Source organism: Anoplopoma fimbria, chromosome 12, assembly GCF_027596085.1.
Source record: "Anoplopoma fimbria isolate UVic2021 breed Golden Eagle Sablefish chromosome 12, Afim_UVic_2022, whole genome shotgun sequence".
Taxonomy (NCBI): Eukaryota; Metazoa; Chordata; class Actinopteri; order Perciformes; family Anoplopomatidae; genus Anoplopoma; species Anoplopoma fimbria.
This window is the reverse complement of record NC_072460.1, coordinates 9,926,844-9,949,579: the sequence shown is the minus strand read 5'-3', so window position 1 is coordinate 9,949,579 and position 22,736 is coordinate 9,926,844. Positions and strand designations below refer to the sequence as shown.

At 41.2% G+C, this 22,736-nt stretch overlaps 1 protein-coding gene across 3 annotated transcripts in view; it reads left to right on the top strand.

Moving 5' to 3' along the window:
* The first annotated feature begins 988 nt into the window (after positions 1-988).
* Positions 989-22,736, top strand: part of LOC129099932 (kazrin-like) — a 105,426-nt gene continuing 83,678 nt past the window's right edge. For all 3 annotated transcript variants that reach the window (XM_054609381.1, XM_054609383.1, XM_054609380.1), the window contains exon 1: positions 989-1,545. The gene's annotated coding sequence lies outside the window, so the exon portion shown is untranslated. The remainder of the gene's footprint in view (positions 1,546-22,736) is intronic.

Genomic DNA, 22,736 nt, shown 5'->3' with positions numbered 1-22,736 from the left:
ACTGAGAGCATGCAAACAGACTTTTTCCCCTCTAGCATTCAGTGATGTAAATTATTTTTTACCTAGTTTGTCAACTAGGAGTCCTTGGTTCAAGGTGCCTGCCCTGTCTCATTTCTAGAAGAGGCTCTTGGTATATGGTTCTTTTGGTACAGTAAACCCCCTGCTAAATTTCAAGGTTTAAAAATAAATTAATATAGAACTACCCCAAACATTCTTAGTTAAATAATGAGCCTCCTTTTGGTTTTGATCATTATACTCTGGGCTGCAACTAACTATTATTTTTGTTATTCAGTAGTCTTGTGAGGGATTTTTTGATAGTCGTTTAGTCCATAACGTTAGAAAAAAGCACAATTTCCCAGAGCCTCAATAAAAAGAAATCTCGAGATACCCAAAGATATTTAATTAACAATTATATAAAACCCATAAAGGCAGCAAATCCTCCCATTTGAGGCTGGATCAAGCAGATGTTTGTTTTGGGTTTGTTTTTTGCGACTGACCAACTAACTAATCCCTTAATATAATGAAGATGAAAATATAATGTTTTAATGGAATTTTTAAGGCATAAAAAATGTCATTGGTTTGCAGGAAAAAATGCCTTGCTGTGATACTGTGAAGACAGATTTGTTTCCATAACTATTATTGTTTTCGGTCCTCAACTGCTTCTTTGTCAAGCTAATGGCTTCCTTCCCTTTGTCAATGAGTTCATGGAGGGATGTGCATGCAGTGTACACAGAGAGAAGAAGAGGAAAAGCTTCAGTGTTTAGTTTTCACAGGCTTAGCCAAATATGTGTCAGTTCAGTCATACACACAATCGTTGAACCTCACTGCATTATCTCCTGAAGACAGCTGTGCTGAGGACCTCTGACTTCCATGCGCTTATATGGTTTAGCTCACTCCCACCCCCCTCTGACTTTCTCTGCAAATGGTACAGTCCATTTAAAAAGGTGCTTGTCATCTCTCAATGCTCTGTGTCCTTTCAACAGTCAGCTGCAGGGAGCACATTTCACAGGGGCAGTGCTGGCTCTCTAACACACATACACACACACACACACACAAACTCTCATGCTGTTACCGAACTCTCAAACACACACACAAACAGGCACGCGCTCACACTGACACACTCACACAACACATACACATTATCTCCAAAGATACTCATTTCCCCTGAGCTGGATGCCTCTCTTTCAGGGAAAGGACAAACTGCTTTGAGGATTTAACTTGGCTTTCTTATAAAAAAGAGAGCGAGAACAGACAGAAAAAGGAGAAAGAGGAGGGATTAATTTGAGGACACCTTTCTTCACTGGAGATGTACAACTTGTCAGCATGACACTTTGTCTGGATTCCCCTCTCCCCCTCAGGCAAAAATCCTGAAAATGATGGATGACAACAAGCAGTTGGCTCAGCGCATCGACGGGGCAATCCAGTCCGCCAGCCAGGAGGTGACAAACCTGCGGTCAGAGCTGAGCGCCACCAGCCGCAGACTGGCCGAACTGGGGGCAAGTGACTCTGCCAGCATGCTTGAGACCCTGCAGCAAAACCACAACGGTAGGAAAGTAGATTGAGACTGTGTGCTGAGAAGCTGCGGAGCATGTGGAGAAGGATGAGTACACTCTGATGCAGCTGCGCATAATCCTGCTATGTGTGCACGTGTGTTTAGGCGTGTAATATATTCGAGAGTGTGAGTTGAAAAAGCCTCCGCTCACGCCTCTGTCCATGGTAGTAAGTGCATATTCGAAAGTTGAACAAAAGAGGTGAGGGGTTTCTGGTGGCTTGTGTCCACTCTCAGTGCTCCAACAAATCCTCTTTCATGTTGAATAATTAACCTCCTGAACCTTCAAGAGGGGGGTAGAGCTGCTCTTTAGTGAGGGCAGAGTGGGTAAAGTTACAGCCTCTTTTCACTCGGGCACTCTGTCTGCTGGTTCATTCGGTTCACCTTTAACTGGGCAATGGATCTGTGTCCCTTGAGGAGGAAGGGGAAAAAGGGGGCTGGTTTCAGGGTTGCCGTGGGTTACTGTTACCGAGCGCTGTTTGAATGGCTGCCCAGTCTGTAGAATGCTGTCGTGTGTGTGTGTGTGTGTGTGTGTGTGTGTGTGTGTGTGTGTGTGTGTGTGTGTGTGTGTGTGTGTGTGTGTGTGTGTGTGTGTGTGTGTGTGTGTGTGTGTGTGTGTGTGTGTGTGTGTGTGTGTGTGAGCTGCAGCTGCTCTCTTTGCCCTTTTCCAACTTTTTGTAAACTGAGTTTGACATGTAGATAGGAAACAGATGTGTGTGTTTTTGCCTTTGTGTACATGCATAAGCACGGGTGGCTGCATTAGCATGTGTGGTTATGTGTGACCGTGCTGTCATGTCCTTTCAGCTTCTGGCACACACACATACTCTTGTTGTTTCCATAGCAGTCAGTGGGTACAGTGGGCCGGCTGATAGGATACGTTCCATCTTGGCTTTGCCAGCACTCCGCTTTGAAACCACATATCTCTCAGATACTTCCGAGATCAAGCTCAATAGAAGGTCTGCTGTGTTTCCTCTCTCACATTCACAAGGAGAAATATGTTGGCTAACTCTCCCTTCACAATGACAGAGAGTCATTTAGTCCTCATTTGACCTCTGTAGTGGTTTTTTTGCGCAGGCTCCCTTACACAGCTAGTCAGGAAGAGTTGGGTCATGTGTCAGCATTGTTTTCAATGGACTACCCCTGTCGCTTTGTTTTTCAGCTATTTCTTTCTGCTCGTGTGTTTGTGTGTGTGACTTGCGGTATCCCTTTAACCCCGATGCACGCTCGCACCCCTGCTGTTTCCATAGCAGTGTGTGTGCCAGTGTGAGTGACGACAAGCATTCCTCTGGAAGGGGTTTGAGCACTGATGTCACTGTCCCTTGTAGCTGCTTCTCTGCTCAGCTGAAATGATGCCCGAGATGTGCATGTTCAGTGGTGGAATTATATTCATTTCTAGAGAAGATTCATAAAACTCAAATAAATACCACCTTTAAAAAACACATTCTTAAAATGTTCCTGAAATGATACACATTAGGAAACTGACAGCTATCTGTAGATCTCTCTGGAGAGGGAATTTGTCAGAGTAGAAATACAGTGCTACAGTAAGTGCCCCTTTTTTGAACATCAAAAATGATACACACATCCTATTTATACTGAAGGTAATGGTGCCTGATTCCTGCCTTTGTTATTCCTATATATCTTCCCACTGTCTATGTCAATAAGTCTTTTTTTGTTCTTCGTTTCACGCCCACCTCTCACGGTCTGTTTCAACCCCCTTTCTCTTCTCCTAGCTGTTCTTTACAAGCCCGGGGTGTATAATAGAAACAGCTGGGGATAAGGGGATTAGGTAATTTATTACCAGTGGCTGTGTTGGGAATGGAGGTGTGTGCTCAGGGTCGCTGGTTCCTTGCACAGCCATCAGAGTGGGAGTCCTCAGGGAAGCTGTGCTGGTGGTGTGCTACCTGGCACTTCCCTACCAGCAGCACTAACCTTGCTAGCAGGCTAGCTTACCTTAATTGCATTTCTACTGCCTGGGGGTTTTCATTTGCATGTTACATTCATCCCAGCAAGTGCAAAAGTTGGGAATAAATGGCAGTACTTCGTGTATTAGCTTTCGCTGGTGGTCCATGGAGGGGTATATGCTCACAGATGTTTCTAAAACACACACACACAATATCTCCAGCCTCAATATCTCTCAACTTGTCTGTCCTCTGAGCTCACAACTATCCTCATGAGGTAGTTCATGAGCTTGCCCCTGGAATGTAATGGACTACATTTTCTGTGTCACTATGGGGCTGCTAATATAGAGGAATGCTGAGCAGCCATAAAACTGGCTCGAACTTTGTACCTGTGCCGTTTTCATTTTTCTCTTTTGTGAGAATGTCACGTCTAGCTCCCCCCTGGAGATTGAAAGAATGAATGAGTATCCCGTTCTAGTGCTGCCATATATCATTTGAGTTTCATCAATTTAGTTTTAAGTTTTCAGTAATGGTTGTAGTGGACAAAAAGCTTTTTATTCAAATTACAGATTTGGAATGAAATGCTCCTAACAGCCAATTTCATAGAGGTGCATACATGTGGAAAAACTCTTCCATCTGCTGTCTCCACTTTGTGTTTGACCCTCATAATCAAACCACAATTATACAAGCTAGATCCACTCTGGTTACCTTGATTAAATATGGCACAAAAACACAGAGCAAACTTCTGTGCTGTTAGTTTTATCTCCGTATTCTGTACAGTTTCCTGGTGGATGCAGAGTGTAAGAGATAGTGGCCTCCCCAGTATACATATAATAGAGGTAGGCCTGTGGCTACAATGAACCAAAACTTACATTATTTTACACTGACTGTTACCACGCGGTGTCGGATTTAGACAGAGTCTTAGAAATATCTAAAACACAGTTCTCAGCTGTTTGACAAGCTGCACTTAGAAGCTTTCCAGAGCTTTTTGCTGCTTCTCACAGTATTTAACAGCAGTTGAAATGCACTCTGTTGTCATGGCGATGGCTCAGTTGTCATGATGTGATCAGCTGTTTAGTCACTGCTTTTAAGCCCTGCTCAGTATAAATGAAAATACATGAAATGTCATGTTCTCGTTCTTTTCAATTAATAGTGAGTTTATCATTCTGTACTCGCATTACAGGCTAATGAAGATAGATATGCTGGTGTCATGTGCCTGCTAGCTACAATATCTACTGTGTTGACTGTTACAATTCCAACATGTATTTCTGCAGATCATTATGACAAATGTTTAGTTTAATGCCTAATCAACTGGAAACATCAGAGTAAACTGACTCATGGTGAAAACAAGACTAGCAGTAGCTCAAAAGTTAGCGAGTTAGCTTGTAAATGTTAGCTAGCAAGCAAAGCTCGCTTGTTATCTTCAATAAATGATCTTCATCGCCTTCTTGCCCTATACGGTGCCCTGATACAGACCAAAAAAAAATGCTAGGAGGAAATATTATGTATCATTGGGGAAACCTTATCGTTTAGTATTATCTTGTATAGAGACATATTGTTTTGCATTAATTAACTCATGCTAACTTTACACTGGCTAATGTAGGTAAGGTGCCTGTGTCAAATTATATCACCAGAACACATCACATATTAGTCATCAGTTTCGTTAAAATAAAACCATTCAACAGAAAAGGCCAGTCAAACTATATATCACATGAAGTTGTAACAAGAGGGGCTCTTAGTCTGTTATACAGTCATAGTATATATAAACATGTACAAGGATACAGGATGACATTAAACATAAGTCCCTTGCTAGATTCAAACCAGGGAAACTGGTTACATGTTTTGCAAATTAGAATAGTAATACATTTTTTTTTAATTTAGACTATGTGTCAGGGCTTAATTTTACATACAACTGATGCTTTTGACAGCTTTTAGAAGTCTTAAAACCTTCTGGTCAGCTGCTCTTCTATATATTTCTTTGTCTGTGGCCAGTGGAAACGGGCAGTGTTATTTCTCCTACTTGATATAGTCCTCTCGTGTTTAGCAACTTTGTTTACTTATCACTACCGCTTTCCCATACCTCGCAGAATGGCACTGACTTATCCAAAGCTTAATTTGGGTCAGAGTGTGAAAATATGCTGATACTGTACGTTTTTGGATAAAGCCTTGAATATTTTTCTGCAGTTGATTGTATTCTTACGACATCTCTTTGGGGCTGATAATGTGTATTCATTCAGCATTCAAAGGTTATGGGCGAAGGTCAGTTCTATTGCATTCAATAACTCATCCATTCTTGTAGTTGAAAGTGAGAGTATTTGCGCTAAGCGTGGTTGGTCAAGCATTCACAAGCTTATTGACTGCCGGTACATTACTGCCTCAACACAAAGGGCATGCATTTCTATCTTAACCTCATCAAAAAGTTTTACACGGTGCCTGGGTAATCATTTGAATTAAAGACAGATTTTATCCTTGTGATAATTAAAAATACTAAAATATATTTATCTTCGAGGAGGGGTTATCAAGGAATTCACCAATGAATTAGGCCTATTATCATTTAGCAGGGAGGATTTTCTGTCTCTATACATCATTAATGAGCAGACAAGCTCTGCATTTTAAAATGCTACTAAGATTACAGTTGTGTGTTGCTCTTTAATTCTGTTCACGAAAAGCTTTCTTGGTCATTGACACAAGATATTAAACAGGATTAAGAATATCGGGCGGCTATTTGCTTAAAAAGTAGCTCCATTAGAGGTGAATAGAAGAGCAAAGTAGACATGACAAGACTACTCATGCTTTAAATAATATTAGCCAGGGCTTGAACTGGACTGAAAAATGTGCCAGTTCTCATTACAAGTACATGCACCGCATTTCGTATTAGGTGTTGTAATTTGGTTTAATCTCTAATTCACAATCTCTTTAAGGTAGACACACCTCTCTCAAACTGGCCCCATCTGCAGTCTCCAGGTCAATGCAGTATTTTGATGGCCGGCCATTCATCAATTCAGGGCTTTGAAAGTGAAAGGTGAGAGGCTATGTTTTTCTCCACCAGCTGTGTCAGAACCCATTGGCATCTTACAACAGGAGAGGAGCAGCAAAATGATCTGCCTCCTCCCTGTAATCGCAAGAACCAGACAGAGTTGGAAAACTGTCTGGTAACATGGCATCTCAGTTGAATTGCTTTGCTCTCTGATCACAATTTTTACGAGTGCGTTAAGATCATCTCTGCTTAGTGTGGCTCCCATCATTCTGTGTACAGGTTTAACATTCAGTTGTCAGAATATTAGAGTGACGCTCCTCGCACCGTTACATTACATTACATTACAGTCATTTAGCAGACGCTTTTATCCAAAGCGACTTACAATCAGTAGTATATTACATATCATTCACCCATTCACACACTGATGACAGGCCACCATCAGACTCTAACTAACATTCATTCACATCCAGTCCACACCGATGGCAAGCCTTCGGGAGCAACTTGGGGTTAAGTGTCTTGCCCAAGGACACATCGACTGCTGAAGCCGGGTATCGAACCACCGACCTTCTGATTGGAGAACTACCTTGCTCTCCACTACACCATAGCCGCCCCCCCATTAACATCTAGAAGAGCTTGGACATTTGTATTCCTGCAGTGTGCAGCATTTACACATGCATACACTGACACATGTGATGTGAACTCTCAGTTCCTGCTAACACAATCACATTTATATATAGCTCTTACTAACTGCTACTGTACATGGAACATATAGCGATCATTTTGTTCCACAGCTAGTTTCTTTAACATCTACAGTATATCATCCCAGTGCTACTATCTATCTGCTAAACTGCTTTTAACATTTCATTTCCAAGTTAATATAAAATAAATAAAAATGCAGATTCTCAAAGGCACAACTGTTTTAGACTCACTGTTAATTCTTAACTTGTATAGATTAAATAAAGACAGGATTTGCATAATTTGGAAAGACACTCTTATATCTCAGGCACTGGAAAATGTCAACAGGCTCTCACATAATGGTCAACCCTCTTCAATTAGGATAATGTATGCAAAAAGCAGTCATTGGTATAAATATTTCCAGTTTTGCTTTCAAATGTCACTTAAGAGTACCGTGTGAGTGCTTTTACATTATACTGCACTCACGTTTATGAATACATACCAAAAGCCCTGGAAATATAATGTAATATGACTAGCTCAAATATTTGATGCATGAAAACATTGGGCAAATTTTGGGGATTCATGCTGTACGTTTCATTTACATGCTTTATTTAAAGAAGTTTGCTTACATTCCTGAAAACAACTCCAGATTCCAAAGCAGTGAACATTTGATCACTGCCTTTGCTGCATCAATTCCCAGGGCAGAAATATAATTTCCACCATTGTCTTCTTTTATGGTTAAGTTGTTTTCCTGTCAAAATCCCAGCAGACTCATTGAAGTGTAGAATGTCTTCACGTAGATTACAGGTTTTTGCCAAGAATTGCATTTTCTACTGTCTTTTGTCTGCTAAGACGATGTCTGGAAACATTTTGCAACATGTCATTACCTTCATATCTTTTTACACTTCCCCTTTCATTTATTTGATGAAGAGGGATAGGTGTAACACTGCTGTCACTCAAAAAGGCATTTGGTGTAGAATGCCAGCTGGTGACTGAAAAACAAAGAAACAAAAAGACCGGAAAGATATAACAGGGGTAATGCAATCATAAAAGACTGCAATGAATTATATCAAGCTGTGAAAATGGCACCAAATCTCATTAGTGTTTTTAGTAGATGGAGATGGCTTTTGAGTCTATCTCTGTCTATGGCGATGCGAAACTTAATGACTTGTGTGAGGCAAAATGATAGTCCTCTTCAGGTTTCATGTTTATGGCACGTTTTATGGATATTTATTTGACTAAGTTACCCAACAGATGGTTACTCATCAAAGCAATCTTGAAAAGTGCAAAAGAAATTGTGAATGCCACAATTTTGCCTTTGGCAAACTTCATTTAACACCTCTGCTGGCATCGACTGCTGTAACTTTCCTAATGAATCCCAAGCTTAGAAGGAATGGCCACCAACATAAGGTTGTATTTCAAATGGAACGACCCATGTCGGTATAATTAATAAGGCTGAAACCTGAACATGTGGATGAAGGTTGTAATTACTTGCCTATAAAGCATGTTAATGATAAGTGATTTGAGTCTGTAACCATATGCTTAAAGGTCATTCATTTACATACACATCTAGTCATCAAGTGAGTGAGAAAACCTTGTAAATTAGATTGATTACCACGTAGTTTAATGTTAATACGTCATGTGCTGCCTCTTATGTGTGTGTTCACCATATTCTGGTGTGTATTTACAGTGCTGCCACACAAACACACCTCACTGTGGCCTTGTCATAAGTTATTGAGCAGAGGGGGAAAGTGTTTTCCAGACAGTCATCAGCTATCAACAGGCCTTGACATACTAGCAGCGGCTTTGTTTGACACTTCAATTCTATAACTAATTAACTTGCACCCCTACTACCACACACACACACACACACACATCATATATTCTCTCCCTGAATAGACAATTTGATGCCCTTCATAGCATTTGGTAGGTCAGGTCTGTAGTGCATATTTGGGGTTTTGGGTTGGTCACAGTTTGCATTAATGAGTTTGAGTGGCTCTCGGGTATGTAAATTACTGTTGCCCTCTGTCCTTCAGCCCGACTTTCCTGAAAACTGATGCTAACAGCACTCTCACCACGACGGCAGATGGCGAGTGAGCTTGGTAATCAGTGACATTGCACATATTCACATGCCATGAAGTGCAAATGCTGAGCTGTTTCATGCAAAACTGTGGAAGCAGAGGGTGAGAGAGAGTGGACAAAGTGCTTTAGCACAGCATAAGTTGTACTTTTCCAACAGAAAGACATTCCAGAGAGATCTGGAATCTTCTGTAGCTCCATGAAGGTGATAGTCCAGTGTAATGGATTGTGCACCATGTGGATAGACTACTGTGAACAATGATTTAAAACTCTCATTTATTTGATGGAAAGCTTCATTAGTGGGTGATAGTAGGTGGTGGGCATTGTTTTTATACTGCATCCACTAGGACCCCCATAAGTCTCCAGATGGCCTTCATTTCATATGTTTGCCACAAGGCCCAGCTCATATTAGAACAAACTTGTTCCTCCAGAAAATGTGGAGAGAATCATTCGAAACTGTATCGTTGACAGTGATCTAGTGATTATAAAGAAAATGTAATGAGAAATAAGAACAGCTGTGTCTATACATGTTTGTTCTGCAATTACATCGGATGGGACTGCGGCGCAGAAATCTACACAGTAGAAGATGATAGTTCTGCTCTGTTGCCCCAGAGAATGGCTCCTAATAGCCTGAGATAGGAGATGAGGAAAGTGTGTGCTCGTCAGGCGCGGAGCCCCCCAGTGGTTTTTGAATGATTTGATGTGGCGGTGAAACGGGGAGGAAGGGGGTCCTCTGCGGGGCTTCCTATGATTTTTGTCAGCAATTATTCACAATGAGGTGCAGTGAGACGATCGGCTGTGGCAGTAGCAATGGTGACATGACGTGACATTATCTCTGTTCATCTCACATTTCCGGAAATGGTAGATAGAAATGTTGTGAATTTTGCCTATTTCTGTCCTCTGTTCCATGTCTGTGAGGCCTGTGCTGTGGTTTTTGATCGTTACAAAGAGCTGCAGCACTCTGTGGGGACGGTGTAACTCTTGACGTCATCCTTACACTTTATTTCTTTGCAGTATTCCTGTGGGACATCAAAATAAACATTACTAAGCATGAAATGTAAATGTTCAAATCCCGGCACCATTAATGAAATAATTTAACTGTTTTATTTATTTGTAAGCAGAGCAATGTTCATCTTCTTCTACTTCTACAACAGAGTGTTATTTTTAGATCTTAGCCGGGGTGTGTGAAACCAGAGATGATTAGGGTATTTTGGGTGTAGGTATAGCCGAATAGAATTACTGCATAGCTCTGCAGAGGCATTGCCTTGCCTCAGAGCATTTTCAGACATATGTACTGGTCCTGGGTCGGATTTCTTTTTGCGCGCATCCCACTGCAACTGTTAAGGAGCTGACAAATAAAGTGGGTCCTCGGATCAGTGATTCTGTATGGCCTTCACCCGAGTTTCAAACTGCTTCCACCAGCTCCCAAGGACCAGTCAAGGGAGCTGCAAGGGTGTTTCCAAATATCTTTGCCTTGAAATTGCTACATCGCTCTTGGAGAATGGCACAGGATGTTATGTTCTTGGGCTAAACCAATGACGATCAATGTTTAAAGACAAGGATCAGTGGGAGTGTAGAGGTACTCGTGTACAGCAGACACTAACGTAGCTATTCAAGTTGTAAACACTCCCCTCCGCCTCCCACAATTTGAACCTGACATGCTGCTTGGAATGAAGCCTTGAAATCTTGTTCATGGTGTTGGGTCTAAATACGTTCTCTATTGAGGCATACCAATAAGAGTTTCCTTCCTCTGTTGATGCCCTTTCTTTAATTTAGGCACTGGTCAGTTTGGTGATCACATTGGCTGTGAGCCCATTGGACACCTGTGCTTAAACCACATGTGCTGCTGTCAGTGTTGCTTGTGACAGAAAGCCAGTTCAATGAGTGCAGACACATTACATCATCATTGTTATTGCTATGCAACACAAGGTTTGATCGCTAGCAAGCTATAATACTGAGTTGAATTAAAGTAACAAAGGAGATAACAAATGCCAAAAGAAAGTTATTGATTGCTTTACCTACTTTTGATGAAAAGTAGGTTTGTGAAAACAAGATGTGGCATGACTAAGAAGAGCGTGCCTTCACAGTTTCATTATCTTGTCCAACAGCTGTCTAGGTAAGGCCTCCTTCAAAGTTTCCTCATGATAAATCAAAGCTAAGTTTGAGATATTTCCTTCTTTGATTTGTGAAAGAGTGTACCCATATGCAATGTGTCCTTTGTTTGGAAGAAACAAAATGTTGACAAAAAAACCTAACTTGGCAAAGGCACTCCTTGTTTTCCTTTCTAATTATCACATCAACAATCAGCAAACACAGACACAATGCTGTTTGTTCAAGTCCGTTAGTCAGGCCTGGCTGTTGTGAAAATGAGTTATCGTTGAGCCTACAATTGTCCATCTATCAGTACGCGGGCTGTCCGGCCAGCTGGGGCCTGCTGGGTTGGAGAGGCAGATCGGGCAAGCCGGGATGTCCCAGTGGGGGCAGGTGGGCCCTGCCATTAGGTACCATAATGCCCACTGGCACAGACGGGGCCGTCTCAGAGCTGTGTGATGGCGACGAGACGTGTGACAGAGGAGAGAGAGGGAGGCATCTTGAGCCATGTGTATGCCAACCCTGACAAATTGGATAAAGCCACCGGTGAATAGCGAGGGCAGTGCCAGTGTGAGGCTGACATATGAGGAGGACTGGCACTGTGGGTGGAGTGGGCAGAGAGCGGGAGGGGTGAGGGTGAGGGTGGTGGAGAGCAGATGTGTGTGTCATCACAGCCCTGGCATCATGCTGAAGGAGAGGAAGCATTACTTATTTTAATGGACGTAAACAGATGGAAAGACACATAAACAGAGCAATAAGTGATCTCCGAATGTGTGTGAGACAGTAGAGAGAGAGAGAGAGAGAGGACCTGCCCTTCTATAACAAGGCCAAAAAAATAATACTGCCGTGGGTGCTTTTTTCTCACGTACACAATGTCTGTCTGGGGATACTTTTCATCCTCTACCTCATTAGTTTTTTCACGTGTCATAAACCAATTTCTTTGCCTTTCTGCTCCTAATACCTAGTATGAAGAATGACTTGAAAATCATATTTTATCTGCTTATGCATTTGTGCTTTGAAAATGCCCACACACTTTCTTGCAGTGTCAGGTTAGCTGCAGTGTTTGCTCCATCAGAATAACAGACCACACGATGAGCAGTGTTGCCTGAAGGTAGTGGAAGTGATATCTTGACTACATTTCTATAGACACATGCTTGTCAAAGTTAATTGAAAACACTGAATTGCCTAAAGTGTATGCAGTTCAATTAGTGTTATGCTGTTATTAAATTGTATACTTGCAGAAAACTGTCATGTCATGCTGACATGCAAAAACATATAATTACCTCAAAATACAAGTGGCTCAAAGCCAGACTAGATGCTTCTACTCTATTATTTTTTTTAAATATTATTAGGTTCATGATTTCTTCAAAGAAGGTTCTTTGTTGAACCTCAGCCCTTCAGTAAAAACCCTTCTGAAACACTTATTTCTAAGAATGAAGATTACCATAAATTACAAGGAGGCAGGGAATGAAATAAGCACCTGCCACCTAACGAATTATAACATAAATGTATATTAAAAACAAAAAAAGAAATTCCTATTAAAAATAGTCAGGGTTACATGATAAATCTGGTATCACTGTTTACTATTCTAAAGTGTTTTACATAGATTTCAGAAGTAGCATACACTGGCAAGTGAGGAAACAATTTTAATTTCAGTGTTTAATTTCCATGCAATGATGACTCTCAAATGTGGACTTTGCTGGTAAAAAACTCAGTTGATACCAGGCAATAAATAATTAAAGTTCGCGGATCATACCAGTCAAAAAACAGGTGGCTAAAAGCCAATTAAGTTGCAGGTGTGCAATGAGTATTTTGCATCATTACATCAGAGCTCTATTAGCAAGCTGAAACAAAATTTCTCATTTACAGTTACAGATTTCTCACAGTTGATTTCATCTCAGAAAAGTGGGGAATAACACAAATATTTCTCCTGAGTTGCAAAGAATAACCTTTATATGTCTGTCCTGTAAGTATTGTTCATTCGTCTGATATAATGGCTTGACATAAAATAAACAAAGGCTGGGTCTTAGTAGTCATGTTGGCAGACGGAGAACTGCATTTGCCTTTATACCACTTAAGGATCTGTCCTGTCATCGTCTTTCATTTTATTGATCGGGATAATACTGCAATGACCGACTCTGTAGTTTGCTGTCGTTAAATTATGTAATGAAAACATTAAACGGTTAGTAAAAAGAAATCAGATGATACGTTAAAAGCAATCTGCAATCTCTTTGCAATGTTAAATATATTAAACTGCCATTGATTATCTGAACTGCTGGTCCGAAGCAGCACATCGGGATGCATGCAATGTAAATGGCCTATAAGACTCAACAAGCAAGGGTGTTTGTTTAGGATCGATGCAGCATTGAACCCACATGACCCTTAACTGTGGACCACATGACCCTCAAACTGAGGATGTGATGTCCGAGTCATTAGAAAGTGTTCAATGAGTCACTGTGTCTGTTTAAGGCCCATTGAATCTTTATCAGGAGGAAGCTAGGCAGATGCCTGATCAATAGGCCGGGGAAAAGGAGCAGAAGAGACAATCTACCAAATGTTTCTTTTGTAAGCAGTCACCCAAAGAAAGCCCCCCTAACCATCCATTGCTGAAAGAAAAAGAGTGCAATGTGTTCACGTTTTTGTTCTCAGTAATCTTTCATATATTTGAGACGGTTGCCATTTTAACTTTATTTCTGATGTTGTTTTCTCGTCTTCCTGATGTTCTATTCTTTTATACTGCTTGCTGTGGGTAGTGCATGGTCTTTTGACTACAAGGTTGGCAGTTTGATCCCCGGCTCCTACTGTTCGCATAGTGTCCTTTAGCAAGACGCTGAACCCCAAGTTGCTACTGGGGCACTTTACAGCAGCACTCTGCTCCTAAAGGCTTGGGATGGGTTAAATGCAGAGGTCACATTTTCAGTATGTAACTGCATGTATATGACGATTTAAAAATACATTTGAGCATTCTAGGTTTTTGGATTTGTAAACTCATTAACTATGAATCACCTGATGTAGTCTTCCATTGGCCGCATATCTCAGGTTGCATTCTCATCTATTTTGCAAGGTCATCCTTGTTGCATCCTGTGGTTTATGCCACCCAAAGAACATTATAATTGGTTTAACGAAGTACAAACAAGCCCGAGATTTTTATCTCCCTATACCAGAATTATAATCTGTGGTGCTAGACCTTGCTTTAGGGCTGACACAGCGCTGTGGAGGTGGCCTAGACCTGGCTTTGTGAGACTATACTCTACATTTATAAAGCTGAAAAGTACTTACTTAAACATCAAGCCATGAAAATGTCTCCTACTGCAGAAAGAAGCCTCTACAATGTTGTGGCAAGTCCTATTTGTATTTTAGGAGCTGGTTCTTATCTGAAACATAACAAAGAGACAGGTACTGCCAGCTGCTGTCAGTCTAGAAGTAGTCATGGTACTCCATTTCTCTCGAGCGTAGAGGCTTTGTATGTATTTCCCATCCAAACAAGGTGAGTTCAGCCAGAGTTCAAAAGGAAGTTGAACGGGAGAGCGAGATGCTTCCCCCATGTCTGTTACTGACAAACTGTTGGGTCAGTGTTTTGTTTGACAACTGGGGCATTCAGTCAGAAATTCATCCCTTTCTGACCTCATCGCTTTTCCCTACATCTTAACCTACGTGATTATCTATAATACATAGTGGTTTAATTAACAGAAGGACCAACCATTCAGGAGACAGGGGGCCTCAACATTGACTGAGATTGGACACCACCCCACCTAAAGATACATTCATCTTCTTCAAAAGGAAACAAATCAGTATTGTTTTGGAAAGCTAACAAACAGGGGTTGAACATGTCTGAACATGTGAGGACAATTATCCTGGCCAACCATTATCATTTTGAACGACAATCTCGTCATATCTCCCAAGCACACTGTGCTAACTGAAGTAGTTCTGATGGAGATACCTGGAGATATTTCTCTTTACCTTACCCATTGAAAAGGAGGTGATGAGTTCATAGCTATCAGACCGTTAATGTACCGGTCAGTTCATGAGTCGTTAACTACTGTAGAGAAGTCCTAATGCCTTGAGGGATGTTTTGATCACAAAACTAACATTGCATTCATAATCACAGTAAAAATACTTCTGTTTTTATAATAAAGAGTAGCTTTAGACTGCATAGTATCATGTTGAGGGTATGTGCAGGTCTCTATGTTCCCTCCTATAATGTCTTGTTATTTCAAGAATATCCTAGAGATTGATGTCAGCGCGTATCTGGATCCAAAGCACTAAGCCGCTTTTATTAGAGTTTAAATCTTTTAGATCACCAAACAACATCTTGGCTCTCATTCCACAATCCATGATCAGACTATTGACACAAACTTTGGATGCTCAAAAATCCACATTTTGATCCCGCCAAGACCCCTCAACTTTATAATGTCCTATAATTCAGCAGCTTGTAATGCGATAAGTGTTTTCCCTTTGCATGTCTTGTCTGAGTGGATGGATGGATAGGCGGGTGATACGGCTCGTGAGGAGGAATAAAGTCCATCGCCTCACAGACAATCGATCTTTGTCGGCCGTGATGTGCCAGCCTGTGTCGTGTCTGTCTCTCCCCACAAAATTGACTTACACTTGGCTTTGCTCTAAGATATTGCTCTGCTTCTCAGGATGTCAGACAACTATTCTCAGGCTTATGCCCCACACAGTGATGCCAAAGTCTACCATTGATTCATTGATGTTCGGCCTCTTAGACTGCTGCACACAGTGTCATTGCCAATGTGAATGAGAGTTTCTGAAGAAAAAAGCTGCATCAAAGTATTTTTATAGACAGTTAAATTATTGCATCAAGAATACATTTTAAAATGAGGTATAACAGGAGAAATCAATGTTAAGTTACCCTTTTGCCCAATAGAGAATGTTCTAGATTAACAATTATGAGCGTAAATCTACGGTGCTGTTGTCTGTCATTCTTTAACCTATTACATGGCCAGTTGGGAGTGAAGGAAACATAACTCTTGTAAGTTTTTGCTCGTCAAGTCTTTCCCCTCAGAATCTCCTATTTCTAGACCTGTCAGCACAGAATAATGTTCTACTCACACAAAAGACAACACACATGTTAAGTGTCAAACAGATTTTAAATTTGGTCATTCTGAATATATTGTTTTGATACATGTCGACCATACACAAGATGGTCTTTGAGGTTTTGTCTGAATGTTTCTAAGTTGGATGAGATTCAGTTTGTTGTGTGTTTGTAGGACTTGGTATCAAACCTCAGTACTTTTTGTTTGTTTAATGAAAAATTGATTTTTGTGTTTATATTGCTCAGATTAAGGAATCGAAAATGTTGTTGTTTTGGTATGTTCATCCAAATTTGGGCTTCCTATCTGCACTGTTAATGAAAACTCAGCCCAAGCCCTGGTGTCGCTGACTCAGTTTAACTCAAGCACCACTGTAATATTACTGCAAGCCCTCCTCAATTAAAGATTAAACATGAGTGTGTTTGATTAAATCTCAACTAATGTATTGTTCACTTTAAATGTCAACGCTTTTGAATGTTGCAACTGCTGGTTAATTTAGTGGTATGGAGCTCTTCAGTGGAAGGAAGGTAAATATGGTGTAGTTATAAGAAATGGCCCCATGGCTATGAAAGAGAAAATTGAATGGTGATCATGCAGTGCAAACTGGCGAGATGTCCAATTTTCCTCTCTTGACGCTGTGACAAGACATAAACCTTTGTGGCTGTTCTGCAGTGTTTGTTATTCCTGCTGCTCCTCTCATGTCATGTTATTACACTGGAGGACGGTTTTACAACTACAGTTTAGTGCTGCTGATGCTCAGTTTTTTTTAATTCTTTTTCGGCTTTACTTTACCGGATAACATTGTATGACAGTTTATATTGTTCAAACAGGCCCTATTATGCTATTTTCCGGGTGCATATTTTTATCTCAAGTTTCAGCTACAACATGTTTATATGTGTTAATGCTCATAATCCTCCTTGTTTTTCTCATCCTGGCTGTCCTGCAGCACCTCTTCTCACCCTCTCTCTGAAATGCTCCGTTGTAGCGATTGCTCCTCCCTCCAGAAAGCAAAGCATGCTCTGATTGGTCAGCTAACCCGCTCTGTTTTGATTGGTCAACGTTTCACATTTAAAAAAACTCTTCCTCCGGAGCTTCAGCTCCAGCTCTCTCTTTTGTTGTTTGAGGGTGGGTCAAACTAGCCGGAGAGTTATACGTGAACATTATGACCTCATAAAGTTACGGAAGTGAAGGAGAGAATTCAATGGAGCCGTTTCAGGCAGCTGAGGAGCAGAGATTCTGAGGGGGAGGGTAACTCCTTTTAGGTGTGGACTTCAGGTATTACACTCTACGGACCTTTTACGTGTATAAAAAAATATATAACACACTAAAGAAGAGGGGAAAAAGTGGAAAAGCATAATAGGGCCACTTTAAATATTTATGGAATAAAGGAATTTTAATGGAAATGTACATTAAAAACCTAGGTCCTTAAAGCCACCCACCCTATTAGATTAAGATATAGATCATTTAAGATACATTTTGATTGTAAGTATAATATAACTAGGCTGATCACCACATGAAAAAAGCTCATAATGGCACAACCTTGTAGACTCCCTTAACTCTCCGCTCAAAGCTTTGCACTCTTTCTAGGCTGGCGAGGGCTTTGCCTTGCTGCCCCAGATCAGAGCCTTGCTTTAGGATTAAAGTCATTTTCTAAGCATTTGCCTCCAATCCAGCTTCACAGTTATCACAGCCACACGATCACAATATCAAAGCTCATGCCCGCTGCCCAGCACAAGTCTGCGCCAGCCCTTTAAAGATGTTAACAGCTTCACAAAATGAAGAGCCGGCAAAAAAAGTCTTCTCACTGTAGGTGTGCCCGATGGTTACACGTATGTTGAAGCTCAGTGACGGTATCTATGTAGATGCAAGATAAGAGAGCATGGCGTCATTCTTGCTGAGGGGCACTGAGAGAAGAATTACAAGTTTTCTCTGCTCATTATGATTCTGCAGGGGCCGCCGAGCGAGGATGAGATGAGAAGAACTGATGAGAGGAGAGGCAGCGGAGGGCCAAAAATAGATCAAAACCAAACTGTAGTCCAGAGTACTGGTGGGCATGAGCAGGGAAGGAATGTTGGCCCTGTAAGGCTGGACACGCTAAATAGAGCCGTCCGACTAGATTCCAGATAGAGAGGCCCCCAGGAGAGCGATAGCATAGCGAAGGAGCTAGCTTGCTAATGATGGGAAGTATTTAGGAATGCTGATAACAGTAAGAAGGGGTCTTGGTTGTGATTGGGAAGGATGAAGATTATAGAGACCCTCAAGCTCTTCTTTGCTCTCACTTTTCTTTCACTCCATCTCTTTCCTCCCCTGTTATCTCCCTTTACTTTTGCTGTTCTGGCTGTGATTAGTAGAGAGATAAGAGGCTCATGATTCTTCTATTTTCTGCTCCATTAGTCTGACTCACTTCACGCCGTTGGTCTGTGTCAGCGGCCGAGCCTCCGTCCGTCCTCTTCCATTCATCGTGTTCCTTCTGTTTTTTTTTAAAGGCCTCTCAATCCTCAGACGTTCATTTGAAGAGCCGCACATCTCAATAGGGCAGCATTTAAGTTTCTGTGTGTTTTGATTTAAGAGAAGTGTGAAAGATGTATGAATGAGGTCATTTGCAGATATTATAAGCTGGAGTCCCCCCCCCTCCCCGTCTAAACAGTCCATTACCACCACGCTAGTGTTCTGGAGCTCTGTGCTTGGACGACATTTAAGAAACACCCTCTTTAGTCATTCCTCATCTTCATCCTCTTGTCAGTTAACCTTTCTCTCTCCCTGTTTTCCTCCCTCTTTATTCTCACTTCTTTCTTTTTCTCATTTGCAGTCCTTTCCTCCGGTCCTTCTGTGACTTGCAGTTTCATTCAGGCCATTTTTTATTCTTTTTTTTTGTCTTCTTTTAGCTCCCCTCTCTTGTTCTTGCTCTCTGTTTGTCTCTCTCTGTCTCTCTCTCTCTCTCTCTCTCTCTCTCTCTCTCTCTCTCTCTCTCTCTCTCGTGCTTCTGGGATCCATGAGTGTAATGGAAGCAAATAGAGCGAGGCAGCGAGGTAGAACCCACTACCTCATCTGGTAATGAATGAGCTTGGAAAGTTCCCAGTCAAGAGTACACCGTCTCCATGGAGACTGAGGTAAATCTGGCACTGCCTGCTCCTGGTGTCTTTGAGGGCCTCGGCTAGAATAAACAATGCCAAGGTCACTGCTCTTTGGGGTCTGTTTCAGCATCTGTGACCACAAAGACAGACTTCGCAGTCTTTGAGGACATGATCGTGGGTCGTGGGAGCTTGATTTTTGTCTTCATCTTTTTCAGCCGGTACCTTTTCATTAGACTCACTAGACCACCCTCACCGTGACTTACCACCCACCTCACTTTGTTTTTTTTAAGTACAGACCTCTAACTTACCATCCACATGTTTTATTTTCCCCTAGTTCCAGAGTGAACTCTATAAACCTCTTTTACATCCAAGGCAAAAATGACTAGCTCTCCAATAATATCTCTATGCAGCCTCAGCCCAGCATATTTAATGTGAACTTGTTTGTGTGCTCCTTTGTTGGATGTAGCTTTAAGTTCCTATTAAGTCATATTTTTTCCAACACTGTGTTGTTTTTTGTTCTATTGAATGCCCTCTTTGTCCTTCTGCAGCCTGCTGTTCTCTCCTCTCCGTTACCCACCAGCCCCCACCCTTGGGCCACCTTCATTTATTGTTCAATTTAATTATTAATGTTCTTAATTCTAGACAAGGGAACAAAGCTGCTATGTCGTTTATTTATGCCTTTGAGCTCTGAGTCATTCACTCTCTTGCTACCACGGTAGCTGCTGCAGAGTCACAAGTCATTACTACTTGGCTAATTACATTCAGAGGCACCTGCCCACACACAAAGCACAGACGGGTGGTTTAGTCACATTTCATTATCAATGCTGCCTCTCTTGCACTGTGAGCTCAGTGTGAACTTTTGGTCATATCTTGAGCTGGTGTGTGAAAAGTTGTGTGTTGGAAACGTCACAACACAGTTGTCATTGTAGCTTAGTTGCAACCACCTACATTGTACACTAAACAGAAAAAGCAAAGCCACATTACGTGTCACCTGTAAACCTGCACGATAATAGTGTAACATAACCACATGCAGAACTCAGGATGTGAAGCCTGGTCTTCAATGTCAAAGTCCTGAAGTTCTTAGCTCATTTTTAATAGATGCATGTATGTCTTCAGACCTGCAAATCTCAAAACAGGGTTGCTTCTCTCCGGGCTGATGTTATCAGCTGCTCCAACAATAAACATCTCTGGAGAAATAATGGAAAGCTAAATTCACAAGCCGACTCAATCAATACTTTACAGACATCATAAACTGTATAGTCTATGACAAATAATAATTATGAGGTACCAAATTCTAAAAAAGTAATGCTAGCTATAGGGATTAATTAGTACACATCACTCGCACATCCATATTGTGATGGCTGTGCGAGGGATGGAAAGGTGAGACAAAATGGTAAATCTTGTTAATGTTTTAACCAAATTTAGACTAGTGTGATAAGACGGTCAACATCTACAATCACACATTGTTAACAAGCTGTGTAACTCCAGCATTTAGCGGCATATGCAACCCTTAAGGCTTGTTTCCGTGTAGGTATTTGACATTCTGCCCTGTGATGCCATGTTTGTGTTTAAATTGTGCAGCTCACACGCCAGAGTGTCGGACACTGTCCCAGATGCTACAGGGCATATATATCTAGCAGTTAATTGGGGCTGAGGGCTAACCCAATACTGATGGTATTTGCACTGTGTGATGAAGAGGATTTTCTGGGTTTACTGCAATCTGCAGTGCAGCTAAGGCAGGAGAGGAGAAAGACGACCGGAAATTGGAAAAGAGAAATTGGGAAGATGGAAAGGCTGAGAGAGGAGCTGAGAAAGAAAGTGACAAACATTCAGTTAGGAGATTGAAAGCAGGGATGCACAGCGAGGAGGAAGCTGGGGGGGAAAAATTTAAATATATGACACAAAACATACACAGAAACAGAAAGAGCATGTTAAATCCTCTCTGCTTAGCTTCGTTTGGTCATATGTGATTGCACTTAGTTCCTCCTACATGATTATTCTTTGTACATCTTTAATGGTTTGCTTGAAAGTCTGGGGATCTTGGAATGCTAGCCTCATTTAATGGCGATGTATTTAATGTATTTTTGTGGTGTAAAAAGCCACATCCACACTTTTGTCCAGACCACATGAATCACATACAACATGCCGGGTATGGACACCCCAGTCAGGATAAAGGGTTAACTCACTCGAATGTTCTCCCCCTTTAATTCCTCGCTCATCCTATAATTAACACTGATAGAATCTCTTGGAAACTCATTCAACTTCTTAATGTGCAAAGTTAACTTGATGAACGGCGAGCAATAATGCATCTGCGCCCTCCATCAGTCACCATTAAAACTGAGAGCTGGCCATTGCATCTCAATATAGCGTTCATAGCAGCGGGTTTTCTCAGGAAGATGGAGCGCTCTGCATACTAAACCAGACAAGAAGCCTCAGTGTCATGGTGAAAATGAACAGCTACTCCACCGTAAACTTTCTGAATGATCATCAGATATGATTTATGTGAGAATTTACTTGTACTGATGAGTTTATTGTAACTTAACAAACTGCAGCTGTAGATACAGGAACTCTAGTCAGTTCCCATAAACTGATAATAGCTCCTTTCCCATTAGAAAAAAAAAAAGTAAAAATAACATCTTGCTTTTGTCTTAAGTGGAAAAGTTATAATCGGCATTCCTTCTTGGGACAGAAGACTCTGCGGTAGTCACCGGTATTCGGCTCCAGCTCAGATTGGCAGTGATGGAAAACAAGGATTTGGACATTAACTATAATTTATTAACATTCAAAACACACATTCATTTTTACCTCGCAGGTCATCGTAAAACAAATTTGTTAGTCTTTCCACTGTTTCAACAATCACCAACTCTGGTTTGAGAGTTTGCAAGAGAGGCTGAATAAGAAGCATATGTTGTAATGTTATCTCTTTTGTTCTCTTTGTGGGATTTTGTCAGCCTTGAATTAATGTTACAACTCCAGACTTTCTAAATACTGCTGCCCCTGCAGTCATCAGATCCCAGGTCAAACTCGTCGATTTTGCAGTATGTTGGCATCATTAATAGGACATCCATTTAATTTGTTTATTGTGAGGACTCTGCACACCTTTTATGTTTTCTATAATAGTTAACCTTATAGATTTGAATTTCCTGAAAGCTTCCTGAACCTGCTAATATCCTCTCATTTTGAAGGAAAAGGGTTATTTGAGTCAAAACATCAGGCTACACATTTATTTCTCTCATATTCTCTAACACTCTTATTCTCTAAATCAGCAGGATCTCTCAGAGGCACACAATTTTCCTCCAAGCGTCACAGCATCTTTAATTTATACATGTAAAATAAGAC